At 41.5% G+C, this 19,985-nt stretch overlaps 1 protein-coding gene across 1 annotated transcript in view; it reads left to right on the top strand.

The window, feature by feature from the left end:
- The window catches only part of LOC126411812 (acid sphingomyelinase-like phosphodiesterase 3a), a 1,193,501-nt gene that overhangs the window by 91,744 nt on the left and 1,081,772 nt on the right, over nt 1-19,985 (top strand). The window lies entirely within an intron of this gene.

The following is a 19,985-nucleotide window of genomic DNA, read 5'->3' as shown; positions in this document are numbered from 1 at the left end:
CTCTGAGAGACAAAATATGAATCATTTCGCGAAATGAGAGTGCTATGAACATGTTTCACCAGTGGCTGTAATCATTAAGGGATATCTCTACAGGATCCAACGCAAGTAAGTGGTTCGATGGATAGACTTGGTTACAAATTGCGAACAGCATTTCTACCAGAAAGCGTTACACTATCATTTGTGTACCTATAGACTCAAGACCGTTTTTTATGCAGGGACACGGTAACATAGTAGGAACCATGATGATTTTAATAGCACGGTCCTTATGCAAAATGGTTGATGTGGGCTGTAAAATCCCTTTGTGGTCAGCTGCAGATCTCATGTCTCAATAGTGTTTCTCGAAAAGAACATCGTGATTCCTCCATAGATTCCCAATTGACCTACCTGGTGAAAGTAATAAGACTACAGTTAAAAAAAACTCGCCATGCAAAGTGTCTCTCAGGATCAAATTAATTTCGAAATAACGAGGACATTCTGCGGTGATCTGTAGTTTTCGCATCAAAATAGTCGATCTTCTTTTTTCCCGATTTTACGTGGTGTGGGTATGACACTGCTGATCATTTGTGTTCAGCGTCGGTACACTTCACTGAATGTTACAAAATAATGGGAAGCGAGTGCAGTCAAACTTAAAAAAACTATACAGATTTTTCTCATAAAACTAGATGAACATGGACTTTGACACTTTTCATGGAAAGAGTACATTTTTTATCGTCACGGTTTTTTTTTCCTTTTCTAAAAGTTTCTTTATTATGGGAGTCGAGTTGATATTAAACAGTCCAGCGCAGAATGGTGGGTGATTTCTCTATGAGACCGCAGGTCTCCCTCGGTCCAATCTGGAGCGTGCTACACAACGCTAAACAAAAGTGTTTTCCATCGCAGTAAGAGATGCTTACTGGACGCAATGGGGACCTACTTAGTTTGTGACAGCTCGTCACCACAGGTGCGCCATGCAACCATTATGAACGGCTGTATCACTATACTTTAGACGAGAAAGATCCATTTGGGATTATTATTGTTATTATTGTGGTCTTCAGTCCTGAGACTGGTTTGATGCAGCTCTCCACGCTACTCTATCCTGTGCAAGCTTCTTCATCTCCCAGTACCTACTGCAACCTACATCCTTCTGAATCTGCTTGGTGTATTCATCTCTTGGTCTCCCTCTACGATTTTTACCCTCCACGCCGTCCTCCAATACTAAATTGGTGATCCCTGGATGCCTTAGAACATGTCCTAACATCTGATCCCTTCTTCTAGTCAATTTTGCCACAAACTTCTCTTCTCTCCAATTCTATTCAGTACCTCCTCATTAGTTATGTGATCTACCCATCTAATCTTCAGCGTTCTTCTGTAGCACCACATTTCGAAAGCTTCTATTCTCTTCTTGTCAAAACTATTTATCGTCCATGTTTCACTTCCATACATGGCTTCACTCCATACAAATACTTTCAGAAACGACTTCCTGACACTTAAATCTATACTCGATGTTATCAAATTTCTCTCCTTCAGAAACGCTTTCCTTCCCATTGCTAGTCTACATTTTATATCCTCTCTACTTCGACCATCATCAGTTATTTTGCTCCCCAAATAGCAAAACTCCTTTACTATTTTAAGTGTCTCATTTCCTAATCTAATTCCCTCAGCATCACCCGACTTAATTCGACTTCATTCCATTATCCTCGTTTTGGTTTTGTTGATGTTCATCTTATATCCTCCTTTCAAGACGCTATCCATTCCGTTCAACTGCTCTTCCAAGTCCTTTGCTGCCTCTGACAGAATTACAATGTCATCGGCGAACCTCAAAGTTTTTATTTCTTCTCCATGAATTTTAGTACCTAATCCCAATTTTTCTTTTGTTTCCTTTACTGCTTGCTCAATATACAGATCGAATAACATCGGGGAGAGGATACAACCCTGTCTCACTCCCTTCCCAACCACTGCTTCCCTTTCATGCCCATCAACTCTTATAACTGCCATTTGGTTTCTATACAAATTGTAAATAGCCTTTCGCTCCCTATAATTTACCCCTGACACCTTCAGAATTTGAAAGATAGTGTTCCAGTCAACATTGTCAAAAGCTTTCTCTAAGTCTACAAATGCTAGAAACGTAGGTTTGCCTTTCCTTAATCTAGCTTCTAAGATAAGTCGTAGGGTCAGTATTTCCTCACGTGTTCCAATATTTCTACGGAATCCAAACTGATCTTCCCCAAGGTCGGCTTCTACTAGTTTTTCCATTCGTCTGTAAAGAATTCGCGTTAGTATTTTGCAGCCGTGACTTATTAAACTGATAATTCGGTAACTTTCACATCTGTCAACACCTGCTTTCTTTGGTATTGGAATTATTACATTCTTCTTGAAGTCTGAGGTTATTTCGCCTGTCTCATACATCTTGCTCACCAGATGGTAGAGTTTTGTCAGGACTTGCTCTCCCAAGGCCGTCAGTAGTTCTAATGGAATGTTGTGTACTCCCGGGGCCTTGTTTCGACTCAGGTCTGGATGGCCATTCTTTTATCTCCTATTGTTTAGTTATCTATACTTGCATTTGTGTTGGTGAAGGACCATCAACTCAAGGGGTACTGAGCTCACATGTACTACGAGTCTGTTGGTGGAGTTGCTCCCTCCCTCCTCCCATCCATCCATCCTGTAGGGTTTCAATTTTCGGCAGTTTGTGATTGTACATGGAGGAGAACGCACGTTCAACTACCATCCCTCTGCAGCCTTTAGAACGACGATTATCCCTGGAACATCTGCTGCATTGTGACCTATTCGTTACGAGTGCTGGTTTTTTCATGACAATTTCGAAGTTTAATTAGAACTGTGACGAATTTTTTCCATCATCTGTGATTGCATGTATTGGCCTTCCTTAGCTGGGTTGTAGGATGAATTTTTGTAGGCGTCTGTAGCGAACTACAATGTCAAACGGCGATAGATGCTGTTTGCTTACAAGTAATATACGTTTTAAACTCCTCTCTGCCCAATACCAGCATCTCTCCACTTGAGCTTACGAGTATTTGCGGCCAAAAAGAATAAAGATAGTACCTTACTCCCCAGCTTTTTTCTAGCCATCTTGTAGATGCATGGTACCGTTTGAGTGTTCCTGTCGCTGGTTTCGAATGGTATTGCGAACATTTTTCCCAGCAGGATAACACCAGTTGTATGGTATCGTCAGTTATTGCACTGTATTCCGATTTTATGCCATCCTTGTGCCGCGCTATGCATATTGTTGTGCAATTACGACCGATCTTTGTGATTAGTTGCCCGCATATCGTGGTCGTGCGGTAGCGTTCTCGCTTCCCACGCCCGGGTTCCCGGGTTCGATTCCCGGCGGGGTCAGGGATTTTCTCTGCCTCGTGATGGCTGGGTCTTGTGTGCTGTCCTTAGGTTGGTTAGGTTTAACTAGTTCTAAGTTCTAGGGGACTGATGACCGTAGCAGTTAAGTCCCATAGTGCTCAGAGCCATTTTTTTGTGATTAGTTACGTATTTAGGATCGCTATTTGCGTAAGTGTCCCGACCAAAATAAATTATGTACAGTAACCTAACCTTCCTCTCCCGTATCTGGTCAGTTTCCATGTGTTATGGGGTGCACTTGGCCTTCCATCCAGGAGCACCAGGGTTCGAGTCTCGGAAAGGTCACCAGCATTTTTAATTTCCCATTAATTTCAAACATCTCCTGTGGTTTAATTGTGTTAGGGGGGTACACTTGGAATTTCTGCCCAGGAGGACAGCGTTCTAGTAGCTAATGTGTTCTGTACCTGCACTAAGTGTTTGTGCAATGCCTTATATCGGGTGTTTAAGCGTTGCGAGTGTGTTTGCATAGTGGTACACTTGCGTTACTTTGGTGATCTACGAGTAGTTTGCATGTCTGTATGCAGTGCACTGCATTATTTCGGTAATATACGAGTTGTTTGCTTTTCTGCACATCAGTGAGCTGCATAATTTACAATTAGTTTGGTGGTCTGTAGACTACTTACCATGAATTCAGGCACATCAGGGTGAGTGTTTTATATCAGCATAATACATGAAGTATGTGAAATCAGTCCCTAAATAAATTGTTCCAAAAAATAATAAAGTACACTCCTTCCTCTCTCCAGCAGAACTGTACAGGCTGAGTCCTTTTCCCACCACATTTCCCCTCCAGACTGTCGTCTTGGATTACATCATGGTGGGATGATGGCGCTCTCTGGTGGCAGTGCTGTGTACTAGGCCCGTTCAGACCTCGGAGTGAACACACTGGATCGAAGCACTTCTCAGACTGTTTAAGTAAAGACTGTTTAAATAAGGACATATGGCCATCCTATCGAGCACAGCCTTTTTCCTACCTATTACCAGGGGGGGGTGAGCCGTGGAATGTGAGCACAGAGCTGAGACAAAGAAATTCCCACCAAAATTCGAAATTCCCGGGAAAATTCAAAATATCCGAGAATAGGGTAAGTTGGGGGAGGGTGAGGGCATTACACTGGGGCACACGTGCAGCTGGGAAACCTTTGACTTCATCCAGGGGCAGTGGTGGGCGTGGTCGGCGGCGGGAGTGGTCAGTGGTGGGACTGCTTAATTTATCAATGTAATTAATTTGCAAATCAATTTGATATCAAAGTTGCACCAAGGCCCCATCTTCCTACTAATATCAGAGCAATATGCTATGAAATTCACTTGATATTTTCTTGTCATTAATATTGAATAATCTGAGTGAATTTCACTTGCGCTATGACAAGAGGTTATCAGTTCATGGATCCAAATCCAAGAAGGCTGAACGTGTCCTTCACTGGAATGAGAAGGGAAAGAGAAATACGGCAGCTCTTTGCTAGCTTACAGGTACAGAGGTCAATGGAAGTTCAAACCTCGTAATATGATCTTAAATCTTACAAATTTAGGTACATTTCTGCTACAGGCACTTTTTTAAATGGACTTGCGTCATAAGTTTGCACTAGTACAGTACAAATTTCAAAAGCCTTTTTGTATTAGGATTCTGAATGCAACTCTAAACATAAGAAAGAAATTAATTTGCTACATAATATTCTCTCACATTATGTAAAACAGTCTGCCAGTGTTCAAATGGTTTACTTACTTCACGCTTGTATAAATCTGTACTCTAGGAGTTATAGATGCCAGGAATCAAGGTTTGAAGAACATTTTAGTCCAAAAAGAAATTTCATAACGTTTTCTCTTTAAGGAACTGGAAAGAAATTATTTGAGAGCTCAGGATCAAATGAATATGGTGTGTCCTTGACGATTTCCCAAGGAAACTCCTGGCTGTGTTACGTGTTCTCACCTATCGCCATATCAGTGCACCCAGAAATATTGTCAGAAATGATCAGCTTGGTTGTCCAGGTGTTATGATTTGGAGAGTCACAATGTTATACAATTGAAGCGACTTCCGCCGGCCGCGCTGGCCGAGCGGTTCTAGGCGCTTCATTCCGGAACCGCGCGACTGCTACGGTCGCAAGTTCGAATCCTGGCTCGGACAAGGATGTGTGTGATGTCCCTAGGTCAGTCAGGTTTAAGTAGTTTTAAGTTCTAGGGGACTGATGGTCTCAGATGTCAAGTCCTATAGTGCTCAGAGCCATTTGAACCACTTGAAGCGACATCAGACTCTTTGAACACGGTACACTCAGTGGTCAATGTAATTGAGACTGGTTTGATGCGGCCCGCCACAAATTCCTTTCCTATGCTGACCTCTCCATCTCAGAGTAGCACTTGCAACCTACGTCCTCAATTATTTGCTTGACGTATTCCAATCTCTGTCTTCTTCTACAGTTTTTGCCCTCTACAGCTCCCTCTAGTACCATGGAAGTCATTCCCTCATGTCTTAGCATATGTCCTATCATCCTACCCTTTCTCCTTATCAGTGTTTTCCACATATTCCTTTCCTCTCCGATTCTGCGTAGAACCTCCTCATTCGTTACCTTATCAGTCCACCTACTTTTCAAAATTCTTCTATAGCACCACATCTCAAATGCGTCGATTCTCTTCTGTTCCGGCTTTCCCACAGTCCATGTTTCACTACCATACAATGCTGTACTCCAGACGTACATCCTCAAAATTTCTTCCTCAAATTAAGGCCGGTATTTGATATTAGTAGACTTCTCTTGGCCAGAAATACCTTTTTTGCATAGAGAGTCTGCTTTTGATGTCCTCCATGCCCCGTCCGTCATTGGTTATTTTACTGCCTAGGTGGCAGAATTCTTTAACTTCATTGACTTCGTGACCATCAATCCTGATGTTAAGTTTCTCGCTGTTCTCATTTCTACTACTTCTCATTACCTTCGTCTTTCTCCGATTTACTCTCAAACCATACTGTGTACTCATTAGACTGTTCATTCCGTTCAGCAGATCATTTAATTCTTCTTCACTTTCACTCAGGATAGCAATGTCATCAGCGAATCGTATCAATGATATCCTTTCACTTTGTATTTTAATTCCACTCCTGAACCTTTCTTTTATTTCCATCATTGCTTCCTCGATGTGCAGATTGAAGAGTAGGGGCGAAAGGCTACAGCCTTGTCTTACACCCTTCTTAATACGAGCACATCGTTCTTGATCGTCCACTCTTATTATTCCCTCTTGGTTGTTGTACATATTGTATATGACCCGTCTCTCCCTATAGCTTACCCGTACGTTTTACAGAATCTCGAACAGCTTGCACCATTTTATATTGTCGAACGCTTTTTCCAGGTCGACAAATCCTATGAAAGTGTCTTGATTTTTCTTTAGCCTTGCTTCCATTATTAGCCGTAACGTCAGAATTGCCTCTCTCGTCCCTTTACGTTTCCTAAAGCCAAACTGATCGTCACCTAGCGCATTCTCAATTTTCTTTTCCATTCTTCTGTATATTATTCTTGTAAGCAGCTTCGATGCATGAGCTGTTAAGCTGATTGTGCGATAATTCTCGCACTTGTCAGCTCTTGCCGTCTTCGGAATTGTGTGGGTGATGTTTTTCCGAAAGTCAGATGGTATATCGCGAGACTCATATATTCTACACACCAACGTGAATAGTCGTTTTGTTGCCACTTCCCCCAATGATTTTAGAAATTCTGATGGAATGTTATCTATCCCTTCGGCCTTATCTGACCGTAAGTCCTCCAAATATCTTTTAAATTCCGATTCTAATACTGGATCCCCTATCTCTTCTAAATCGACTCCTGTTTCTTCTTCTATCCCATCAGACAATTCTTCACCCTCATAGTGGCTTTCAATGTATTCTTTCCACCTATCTGCTCTCTCCTCTGCATTTAACAGTGGAATTCCCGTTGCACTCTTAATGTAACCACCGTTGCTTTTAATTTGACCAAAGGTTGTTTTGACTTTCCTGTGTACTGAGTCTGTCCTTCCGACAATCATATCTTATTCGATGTCTTCACGTTTTTCCTGCAGCAATTTCGTCTTAACTTCCCTGCACTTCTTATTTATTTCATTCCTCAGCGACTTATATTTCTGTATTCCTGATTTTCCCGGAACATGTTTGTACTTCTTCCTTTCATCAATCAACTGAAGTATTTCTTCTGTTACCCATGGTTTCTTCGCAGCTACCTTCGTTGTACCTATGTTTTCCTTTCCAACTTCTCTGATGGCCCTTTGTAGAGATGTCCATTCCTCTTCAACTGTACTGCCTACTGCGCTATTCCTTATTGCTGTATCTAGAGCGTTAGAGAACTTCAAACGTATCTCGTCATTCCTTAGTACTTCCGTATCCCACTTCATTGCGTATTGATTCTTCCTGACTAATGTTGTGAACTTCAGCCTACTCTTCATCACTACTATATTGTGATCTGAGTCTATATCTGCTCCTGGGTACGCCTTAAAATCCAGTATCTGATTTCGGAATCTCTGTCTGACCATGATGTAATCTAATTGAAATCTTCCCGTATCTCCCGGCGTCTCCAAGTGTACCTCCTCCCCTTGTGATTCTTGAACAGGTTATTCGCTATTACTAACTGAAACTTGTCACAGATCTCAATTAGTCTTTCTCCTCTTTCATACCTAGTCCCAAGCCCATATTCTCCTGTAACCTCTTCTTCTACTCCTTCCCCTACAACTGCATTCCAGTCGCCCATGACTATTAGATTTTCGTCCCCCTTTACATACTGCATTACCCTTTCAATAACCTCATACACTTTCTCTATCTGTTCATCTTCAGCTTGCGACGTCGGCATGTATACCTGAACTATCGTTGTCGGTGTTGGTCTGCTGTCGATTCTGATTAGAATAGCCCGGTCACTGAACTGTTCACAGTAACACACCCTCTGCCCTACCTTCCTATTCATAACGAATCCCACACCTATTATACCATTATCTGCTTCTGTTGATATTACCCGATACTCATCTGACCAGAAATCCTTGTCTTCCTTCCACTTCACTTCACTGACCCCTACTATATCTAGATTGAGCCTTTGCATTTCCCTTTTCATATTTTCTAATTTCCCTACCACGTTCAAGCTTCTGACATTCCACGCCCCGACTCGTAAAACCTTATCCTTTCGTAGATTATTCAATATTTTTCTCATGGTAACCTTCCCTTTGGCAGTCCCCTCCCGGAGATCCGAATGGGGGACTATTCCGGAATCTTTTGCCAATGGAGAGATCATCATGAGACTTCTTCAATTACAGGCCATATGTCCTGTGGATACACGTTACGTGTCTTTAATGCAGTGCTTTCCATTGCCTTCTGCATCCTCATGTCGTTGATCACTGCTTATTCTTTCGTCTTTAGGGTCAATTTCCCACCCCTAGGACAAGAGAGTGCCCTGAACCTCTATCCGCTCCTCTGCCCTCTTCGACAAGGCCGTTGGCAGAATGAGGCTGACTTCTTATGCCGGAAGTCTTCGGCCGCCAATGCTGATTATTTATAAAATTTTAGGCAGTGGCGGGAATCGAACCCGGGACCGAAGACGTTTTGATTATGAATCAAATACGCTACCCCTAGACCACGGGTCGTAAGGTGAGATTATCTACATACCCTAAATGCATCGTTTTATGGGTGCATTCGGGCCTGACCTCATTTTTATGGATGACAATATGCGACTGCACGTGGAAGAGCTCTTGCAACGAGAAGACAATTAGTGAATGGATTAGCGTGCCCATTCCTCTGAACTAAGCCCCATAAGCGTTGATGAGATATATTGCAGCACATACGCACGCACCAAAGACTGTCCAGCAGTTGTCAACTGCGCTGGAAGTGGGATGGAACAGCCTACCAGAGGAACTCGCTACCAACTACCTGGCCAGCACAGGAACACCTTTCAGAGCACGCACTGCCGTCTGTGGTGAGCACGCACCCTATTAACGAACATGTTACGCCTTTTTTAACGTCCGGGGGATAATGTCCAGGGGACCCTCATAAATTGCGATTAGCGTAATTATTATCTTTTAATAAAAGAGCAATTTCTGTTGATCTCACTGCGTATTTCTTTTGCTTACGATCTGTACTATACTGTAGAATTTCTATCTGTACACCGTCCTACTTTTACGGATCCATGTCACTTGGTAGTGACACATTTGCAAAAAATTGCTTTGGTCCTTAAGTTTTTCACAACAGTGTACTGTAAGGGGCAGAGACTTAAATTTGTCAGCATTAGAACTGGGTAGTGACATGAAGAAAGTTTCTTCCGGGAACAGGGTTTCATTTGAGATCATTCAGGATATTTTTCTGAAACCTACTTCAGTATTTTGAGAACGGTGATATACGAATGTGTAATCATCTGAACTTAAGTGGAATTACCACATAAAACAAATCGTAGCAAAAACATATGATGATGATGTTTGGATTGTCGGGCGCTCAACTGCTCGATCATCAGCGACCGTACAAAATCCCAACTTTTACAGAGCACAATTTTTCACGTAATCCAATCGAGCCACTGTCACGAATGATGATGATGATGAAATGATGAGGACAACACAAACACTCGCTTCCTGGGCAGAGAAAATCCCCATGCCTGTCGGGAATCGAACCCGGGATCCCGCGATCTAGAAGCAGCGACGCTAGCCACTACAAGAAAATAGGACGTTGTACAGATAGAAATTCTACAGTATAATACAGAACGTAAGTAAAAGAAATACGCAGTGAGACAAACAGAAATTGCTCTCTTATTAAAAGATAATAATTACTCTAATCGTCACGAGCTGCGGACGTGGCAAAAACATGTAACAGGTTAACAGGCTGACCGTCTTTAGAAGAGTGATGATGAAATGTAATTATCCGCAAAATAACCTGCTACAGAATATTCCAACGGGCGACGTTTTTTGTATTATTCGTGAGTCTGAGAAACTCAGTATGCAGTTTCAATCAAAGGATGACGAAGACGCAACGGAGACTACAAAAGAGTAGTAGTTAACTGTTAAAATTTCGAAAACGTACGTTTCAAAACGAAATAGATATCTCATATCTCACAAAATAATCACGGAACCTCGTAGACAGAAAGTCGGTCTTCCCAAGGACCATTCGAGAATAGAACAGAAAAGGGGACGTATGAACGTGTGGAATGAAGTGCGGATATAGAAATCTGGTATTTTCATCGGAACTACTTCCCACGCGCTACTGTCATCCTGCCAATACAAAGACGGCAAAAACTTTCCTGTCAAGTGAAAGCTGAAGTATGGAAAGCGAAATGCTGACATTTAACTACACTGCCCACACAACCCGATTAGTCACTTTCATGGTAGCTGCAAGCAACACCATTCTAAACGTAGGATGTTCTTTTATCTTACATCACAATATGGTCACGAACTCAATAGAATTTTGCTTAATTGAGATCTCATCACGGAATCGCCCTTTACCAGTTTATAGGAACATGTGCTAAGTATTCTGGCGTGCAGACGTGTTGTTAGCCATAGACTAATTTCTAAATAGGGATAAAGTGAGGGTAAGTAAAAACGACATTCAGTTGTACAACGGCAGTGAATTCGATGAGTTCTCTACATTAATGTCTGGTACTCTTTTCGCCAGGTACAGTATCGAATGGGACGTTCATTAAATAGTCTGACTTTGATATCTCCTGTTTACAATACCCCGACTTCTTTGTTTCTTGTAGTCCTGTTCAGTCACGATTTGAACAAATTATACCAATCGTAGAATTTTACACATATATACAGAGTCTCCCAGAAACATGCCGAAAAACTTTTGGGGTAGATTTTTTATACAAATATAAGTAAAAAATGTGTAGTAAACAGGTTCCCGGGTTCGATTCCGGCGGGGTCAGGGATTTTCTCTGCCTCGTGATGACTGGGTGTTGTGTGCTGTCCTTAGGTTAGTTAGGTTTAAGTAGCTCTACGTTCTATGGGACTGATGACCATAGATGTTAAGTCCCATAGTACTCAGAGTCATTTGAACCATTTTTTTTTTGTGTAGTAAACATGTACTCTAAATTGGGTAACTTAAGAGGTATGAGCGCTTGTTCACCTTCGACACTATGAAACAGATCTCTTCTATCGGAGGGTCTTTGTTTACATATTTTGGAAGGACGAAGTACTGGCCAAAACAATAAAAATATGTTAACCTCGGATTTGAAATGAATACTTCAAGAGCTATGGGCACTTGTTCATCTTCACTAGCGTGAAAAATATCTCTTCTACTAAACAAGTGCTCATAGTTCTTCAGGTGCACTCTTTAGAGCCTTTGTTAGTAGAATTTGTTTTGATTCGGTGTAAGGAACGGGTCCCTAAAGTTTCTTGGCGTTTATGGAACACTGTGCATATTTACCTGATCTGAAAACACATACTAACATAATAAAAGGTCTTTTGTCGCGCAAAATTCATGTTAAAATGTTGCAAATGTACGTATATATCAGAATATACAATTATATGTAGCCACCGATTCGTTCCTTCCATATTTATTCAGTCGGTTTCGGTAAGCTTGCGCAACAAATCGGTCATTTTGAATCTTTTCGTTTAGCTCAAGAGCTTATCATTCCTAAAATACTCTGTTCCGGTCAGTTAGTTGAAAGATTTTGTAGAAAATCTATAACGGTGAAAATGCACAGTAGAACGTCCAAAACATTTTGTGACCTAATAACCCAGACTAACATGTATTTTAAATTCTTGAAAGTGCACGTTATCTAGAAGAAGGTGAAACATTAATTCAGTTGGACAATGACTGGTACGGAAATATACACCACTGCGATTTAGCAGTTATGACCCCGCTGTATGACAAATTCTTGAAATCAGATATCCCACTAGCTTGGAGATTTGACCAATTTAACAGTTGCTTTTACTGATTTAGAAATAGGACAAAATTAAAAATATGGTCGTGAAGGCAAAATTTCGACTTGCATCTTCTTCTGAAAGGGATAAAGCAAATTAAAATATATTAGTACATTAAATAATGCATACACATTTTCCAGTAAAGATTCTATCTTATGTAATTCGTATATCACGTACCTAAACGTAGTAATGTCTCAGAAACTTTCCTTATGAGCCAGTAGCTGAAGGAAGTTGTAGGTTGCATATTCCACATGTGTAAAATATGAAGTGCTTAAAGCATGCAGGACAAAGGGACATTATACTGTGCTCACTTACGGTCAAGGCATACAACTGAGATTCTACATAGCAATCACTGCCAATAATAAGCTATGAGAGTAGAATCCTTCGGTTCACATACTAACGTTTGGTAAATAACCTGGGAAGGCCACCGTAAAATTCAGACGAGAGAGCGGATAGGTGGAAAGAATACATTGAAAGTCTCTATGATTGGGAAGATTTGTCTGATGTGATAGAAGAAGAAACATGAGTCGATTTAGAAGCGACAGGGGGCCCGGTATTAGAATCACAATTTAAAAGAACTTTGGAGAACTTAAGATTATATAAGGCAGACGGTATAGATAACATTCCATCAAAATTTCTAAAATCGCGGGGGGAAGTGGCAACAAAACGACTATTCACGTTGGTGTGCAGAATGTATGTGTCTGGCGATTATCATCTGACTTTCGGAAAAATATAATCCACACAATTCCGAAGAATAAAGAGACGACAAGAGCGAGAGTTATCGCGCATTCAGCTTAAAAGCTCATGAATCAAAGTTGCTGACAGCAATAATATACAGAAGAATGGAAAAGGAAATAGAGGATGTGTTAGATGAAAGGTATGGCCACTAGGGAGGTAATTCTGACGCTGCGGTTGATAATGGAAGCAAGATTAAGAAAAATCAAGACTCATTCATAGGATTTGTCGACCCGGAAAAAGCCTTCTCCAATGTCAAACGGGGCAAGATGTTCGACATTCTGAGAAAAACAGGTTAGGCTACAGGGAAAGATGGGTAATATCCTACACGCACAACACCCAAAAGTGAGCTATAGGAGTGGAAGGCCAGAAACGAACTGCTCTGGTTAAGGAAGGTATAACACTGGGATGTAGTCTACTACTACTGTTCAATCTATACGTTGAAGAAGCAATGACGGATATAAAATAAGGTTTCAAGAGTGGAATTAAAATTCAAAGTAAATGTAAATATCGTGTGCCGGTCGCTGTGGCCGAGCGGTTCTACGCGCTTCAGTCCAGAACCACGCTGCTGCTACGGTCGCAGGTTCGAATCCTGCCTCGGGCATGGATATGTGTGATGTCCTTAGGTTAGTTAGGTTTCAGTAGTTCTAAGTCTATGGGAATGATGACCTCAGATGTTAAGTCCCATGGTGCTTAGAGCCATATGAACCATTTGTAAATATCGTGTGACTAGGGCCTCCCGCCGGGTAGACCGTTCGCCGGGTGCAAGTCTTTCGATTTGACACTATTTGGGCGTCTTGCGCGTCCATGGGGATGAGAAGATGATGATTAGGACAACACAACATCAAATCCCTTTGAGGTGAAAATCTCCGACCCAGCCGGGAATCGAACCCGGTCCCTTAGTATTCTAATTTTGTCGCGCTGACCACCCACCTACCGGTGGCAAATTGAAGGTGAAGCGATATCAGTGATAAGATTCGCTGATGACATTGCTATCCTGAGTGAAAGTCAAGAAGAATTACAGCAACTGCTGAATGAAATGAACAGAATGCGGAATCAGAGTAAATCGAAGAAAGACGAAAGTAATGAGAAGCAACAAAAATGAAAATGGCGAGTACCATCACATCAAGATTGGTGATCACGAATTGATGAAGGAATTCTGCTACCTAGGCAGTAAAATAACCCATGATGGACGGAGCAAGGTGGCGTAAAAAGCAGACTAGCACTGGCAAGAAGGGTAATCCCTGGCCAGGAAGAGTCTTCTGGTTTCAAACGTACGTTTTAATTTAAGGAGGAAATTTCTGAGGATGTACATCTGGGGCATCTGGGATGTGCTGCTACAGACGAATGTTGACAAATAAGTGTACTCGCAGAACCGGCGAGGAAAGATATATATGGGAAACACAGGCAAGAAGATGGGACATGATGGAAGGACATCTGCTAAGATATCACATGGTACTAAAGGGGGAGGTAAAAAACTACAGAGGAAACAGAGATTGGAATACACACAACAAGTAATTGAGGATGTAGGTTGCAATTGCTACTATGAGATGAAGAGATTCGCACATGAGTGCGGCAAGTCGTATCGGACTAGTCAGAAGACTGATAAAGTAGGGAAAAAATGGGTATGAGAAACTGAGTGTGATAAGCAGCAACCTGTGCAAAAGTGGACATTTGTTGTTCTGTGGGTTCAACATATGCCTGTTCATTAATGCTCATCGCTGAATGGGCGTATGCATCATACCTCCGGTGCACAAACGTAAACAGGCTCACGTTATAAAAACATGTCTACCTGAAGTATACAACCACAAAAATCCGAACGTTTTCTTAGTAACATTGGTCAGTGCAGGACTCTATCGGAATAATTTCTAACTGAATAAACTGTTGGCGAAAGTAAGAGATAATAATATCAACAGAATGCATAAATAACTGAATGAGGCACGCAAGTCGCTGGAAAATCGCTGGAAAACAATTTACGTCTTGAATGAGAATAGAGCGGGATGCAACCGAATTACTGGAAAACTGTTTTGAGATCTCGTAAAAAGAAAAAAGTTCTCCTCAGTTGGATGGAATCGCATGCCCTGCTGTCATTTGCTTTCGCAGCTCCTCTTCGATCAGATAGAGCGCTATTTCCTGCAGCTAATCTGCTGCAACCCACATTCTGTAATCGTGAATCCAACAGCCACCACCACCACTTTACTAGGTAGCGTATATTGCGAATGTTGTTGAATATATTTCACCTATGACTGAATAAGTTTATGCGGTCACTGAGTTGATATGACTGACGTTTCTCGCCGCGAGTTATCGGGGCGTTCAGTTTAATTTTGGACAGCAGAAATCCTCACATTTTCAGTTTTCGGTTATCAAAAGTGGACGTTAATATCTCTTACAAAATTGTAGATGTGAGAAATAAATGATTCCGGGTTTTTAAAGGTCACAGTTGGTGTAATTGAGTAAAATCACGTGAATGTGTGGCTCGCAGTTCAGAAACAATCCAAAGTAAATTCTGATATAAAATTCTCGATACAATACTCTGCATTTTGAGGTGGTATTCATGCGGAATACTTAGACTTGAAATAACTTAATTTTCATCATGTTTAATATTTTCTGGAAGACAAAATTTGAAATGGAATGAAAATTATGCCATATTATTCAGCATTTGATTTAGAAACAATGTTAGTAAACGTTTTTGTGGTATCTTCAATGGAGAGCTGTAGGGAAATTAAAAATCAAATAGCGACAGCGGTAACACCCATGAATCATAACGAGGCCGTTGCCGGTCGCCTGCTACTTATGTTTCACGGCAGCAACAGCAAGTTAAGTACAGCGTGAGCTTAAATAATTATTACTTAATTCATTTTTTCAAGTTTCAAACAAGGGATTCCATAAAATTTAAATCTGAAGTCAGTGAGCAATAAAAAGAAGTTCAAGACAATGTCAGCAGGATTTTTACTAAAATTGTGTTTATACTCAGTACATTAATGAAAGGGCCCTAAAATTTTTTTTAATTGCTCTTATGTTAATGTAATACATCTCGATCAAGAACAGTCAGATTCGAAATGATCCGTAGTTCACTGAAATCTAATTTAAGATTCCTGAGTTATGTGGCAGACATGTTGTCGCCTCCCGAAAATTTGTTAACTTTACCAAATTTAACTGACAACTAGTAAGCATTTAAGAGACAACATTATGAAAGTTATTTTCTTTTACAGTTATTGACACACGTAAATATTATTAATAATTTTTAAAATACGAATTCAATTACCTCACCTTCCACCCGATTTCAAATGGAATAGCCCATTTACATACTAGATCGCTTTCCATTCAAGGGAAGGATTAAATTAATTAAAGAAAGTTCCACTTTCGAATTTCTTTGCTGTAATGAAGAATTCCATTATTGTTCCAGAATGGAGCTTAATACGAAGACGTGGCACTTCAGAAAATTTTCCCAACTGAAGGAAAATGTTAGTAGCCACCTATCCAAGTAGCCCAGAATATGTAACAGGTACTAACACGAGTAAAAGGGAGAATGTTTCGTAGAGGCACACTACGGAAAGTGTGAAACAGATCATCGACAAAGTTGGATGCCTTAAAGTGACGCTATGTAAAGGTTATCGGTACCTCGAATTGCGTGGTGGGTGGCATAAAACCAGTTGAATGATCAGTGAAGTTTAAAATGCTGGCTGCCTCAGAAAGAAGACAAGTGATGTGAATTAGTGAAGGCAGGAATATTACCACTCAAGGTGGTGTTCGACCATGGCGTAGACAGTTTGAAAACTGAAAATGGAATATGTTTGTGTCTTCATAATTAGACAAATAACAAAATATGTGAACGAATACAGTTAGTAATAAATAACGTATGTGCCAGTAGTAAAGTACGGGACTTCGCCAAATTCTTCTCACCATGTGACAGTAGTAATACATTCAGTTTTCTGCTGCCGATTTTTGAAGCGCATGTATGACTCGACTTTTACATCTATATTCCGTGAGCCATCTAACACTTGGTGGCGATGGGTGCATCAAGTATATCGTTCTTCAATCCGCTCCCCCCCCCCCCCTCCCCCATACCCCGCACCTGTTCTATTCGTGACTGGAGCCAGGAAATACGGACTGTCCATAAACTTCCACATAAGATCTGAACTGTCTGATTTTTCCCGTCGCTGTCGTTTCCCATGACTAATGACTTATGACGTAATACGCGGCCGGCCTCTTTCTGGAAAGTAAGTTCTCGGCGTTTCAGCAAGAAACCTCTCCTTCATACACGGCGCCTCTTATGTGGGGACTTTCACTTACATTTGCTGAGAACCTCCTCAAGGTTTTCGCGTGTATTAAACGATCCTGCGACGAAATGTACAATTCTTCATCGGATCATTATCTCGTGTGCTAATCCTACCCCGCAAGCATCCCACATTAATAACCAACACTCAAGAATCGGTCGAATAAGAGTCTTCCAAATCACGTCTTTCGTAGCTGAATTACATTTTCTTGTGGCCCTACCTGAGTTTTCACCAACAGCTTAATCGATCGGTATTATATCTCTTCGCCTAATTATGTGCAGTATGTTAAATTTCTTTACCTTGTTGTTCAATTGCCAGTCTCCAATCGTATGTCGTGATACTAAACTCGGCCGCACCAGTTTCATTGAGTTATGATTTGAATTTTACCTGCCCCCAAAGTCTTCTCCAGATAAATCTTGTCACGGAACAAATAAGTTAGTTTTCGGGGCAAACGCATTTTCCACTGAGTTCTGTGGTCACGTGTGTTGGGACGTTTCTTGTGCTTAGCTTATCCTGCAGCAAGTACCACATAATACGTACATGAAGTATATCCGATGATGAAAGCAAAGGTATGGAAGTAAACATCGTGCACATTATAGCTTATGTGGCATCATAATAATGATTCATGGTATCGAGCAACAAATGAAATTCAAAATGTACCGACTGCTTTATTAGATTTGATGATGGGTGAAAAGCTGAAAATGGTAATCAATTTTATTGAAGTATTGTGGGGCCAAGACATTAACATTTATAATTTAGCCCAATACTAAGGTTAGCGCTCTCCTAAGGAGTTGAAACGCCATCATTTCGTGGATATCACAGTTAACTAAATTCTCCTGAAAATATTGTTTGCACTGGAGGTTCTACGCACTCCCGTTACTTCAACATTTATGCCTCTCAAACTGCCTGTTATAGTTAGGGAGGGGCCGGGAAGGGAATTGGCATTTTGTATATTGACAAATCTTTTCTGCTGAGAGAAGTAGCTTTGAATGACATAAAAAATTCCACGAATTGACTGGGTCTCCAGTCCCACATCTCTGATTTCGTTACCTGGAAGTTATTTGCAGGTTTTCCAATCTCTCGCCAATGATTGAGCTGGCCAGCTTACATTCTCTGACATTCATCTTTTAAATCTTTTTTATGCTTTCCTACAACTGCAGTTACTCATTACACACACAGGCGACGAAGGTCACCGGATACCTCCTAATATTCAGTCAGACTCCTTTTGCCCAGCATAGTGCAGCAGCTTGACATTACATGGACTCAACAAGTCACTGGAAGTTCCATGCAAATAGATTCAGCCATTATGCCTTTATAGCTGTCCGTAATTACGAAAGTGTTGTCGTTGCAGGATTTTGTACATGAACTGATCTCTCGATTATGACCCACTAGTCTTCGATGGTATTCATGTCGGTCGGTCTGAGTGGCCACATTGTTCGCTCGTATCGTTCAGCATGTTTCTCGAATCAACTACGAACAATGGTGGCCCGGGGACATGGCACATTGTAATTAAATAAAAATTCAATTGTTGTTTGGGAACATGAAGCCCATGAATGCCTGAACTAGGGATCTCAATGGCAGAACATATAACCATTTCCAGTGTAAACACAGCTCAGACCATTATGGAGTCACTACCAGCTCGCACAGTGCCTGGTTGTCCATGGGTCCATGTCCTGGGGTCCATGTCTTCGTGGAGTGTGCGCCACACTCGAGTTCTGCCATCATTTCTTAGCAATTGAAATCAGGACTCATGTATCCATTCCACTTTTTTCTTGTAGTTTAGGTCCAACCGATGATTTCACGAACGCAGGAGAGTCGCTGAAGGCAATTTCGTGCTGTTAACAAAGACACTCGAGTCCTTCGTCTTCTGTCATAGTCCGTTAACGCTATATTTCGTCGCACTGTCCGAACAGATACGTTCGTCGGACGTCCCTTATTGATTTCAGTTTTTTTTTTTTTCGTGCTGAGTTGCTTGCCTCTTGGCACTGACACCTCAACACAAACACCGCTGCTCTCGGTCGTTAAGTGAAGACCGTTGGCCACTGCGATGTCCGTGGTGAGACATGGTAATGCCTGATATTTTGTACGTCTGCACTTTCTTGACACTGTGTGTAGTATCGATAGCTACGATGCCACAACGTAGGTCCGCTCTGCTAGGTTGGCACTACGAGAGACACCAACGACAGCGCCCTCTAGCTGGTACTGTCGAGGTCTACGAGCTCCGCGACTGCTTCAGCCCATTTGATCAGCTGCAGTCAGCCAGGACACTTCGCTTCATCATCGCACCTACATACAAGGTTATGTATTCGTTTTTGAACCAGTAAAGCATTTTCTTACAGTACCGACTTGTATTACCTTTTCCCGTTACTACCCACGCGCCGCCTCCCAGGCGGGATACAAAACTGTGGACCTAGGAATATTTAATTCGTTAACGACTTATTAAAAGGAATGTCCCATGCGTATAGCTCCAGTATCCATTCCGCGTTCAAAGTCTGTTAATTCTCGTCATGCGACCATAATCACTTGAAGCACCAGAGTACAAATGGCAGTTCCCGCTAATGCACTGCCGTTTTACACCGGTACCTAGTGTACGCTATACTACTGGCATCTGTGTACCGCATACCGCTGTTCCATGACTTTTGTAACCTCATTGAAAAGCGGCTCTCCTGGTTGTTTCAGTTTATTAGTGCGTATACCTGAGTAGACTTACACACAGACAAAGAACTGAAATTGAGTTCTGTAACTAAGAGCGAGTCGGAAACTCGTTCCTTGGTCTGAAAATTC

This window comes from Schistocerca serialis, chromosome 1 (genome assembly GCF_023864345.2).
Source record: "Schistocerca serialis cubense isolate TAMUIC-IGC-003099 chromosome 1, iqSchSeri2.2, whole genome shotgun sequence".
In the NCBI taxonomy this organism is placed as follows: Eukaryota; Metazoa; Arthropoda; class Insecta; order Orthoptera; family Acrididae; genus Schistocerca; species Schistocerca serialis.
Note: the sequence above shows the minus strand (reverse complement) of the source record. Positions and strands in the feature narration are given on the sequence as shown.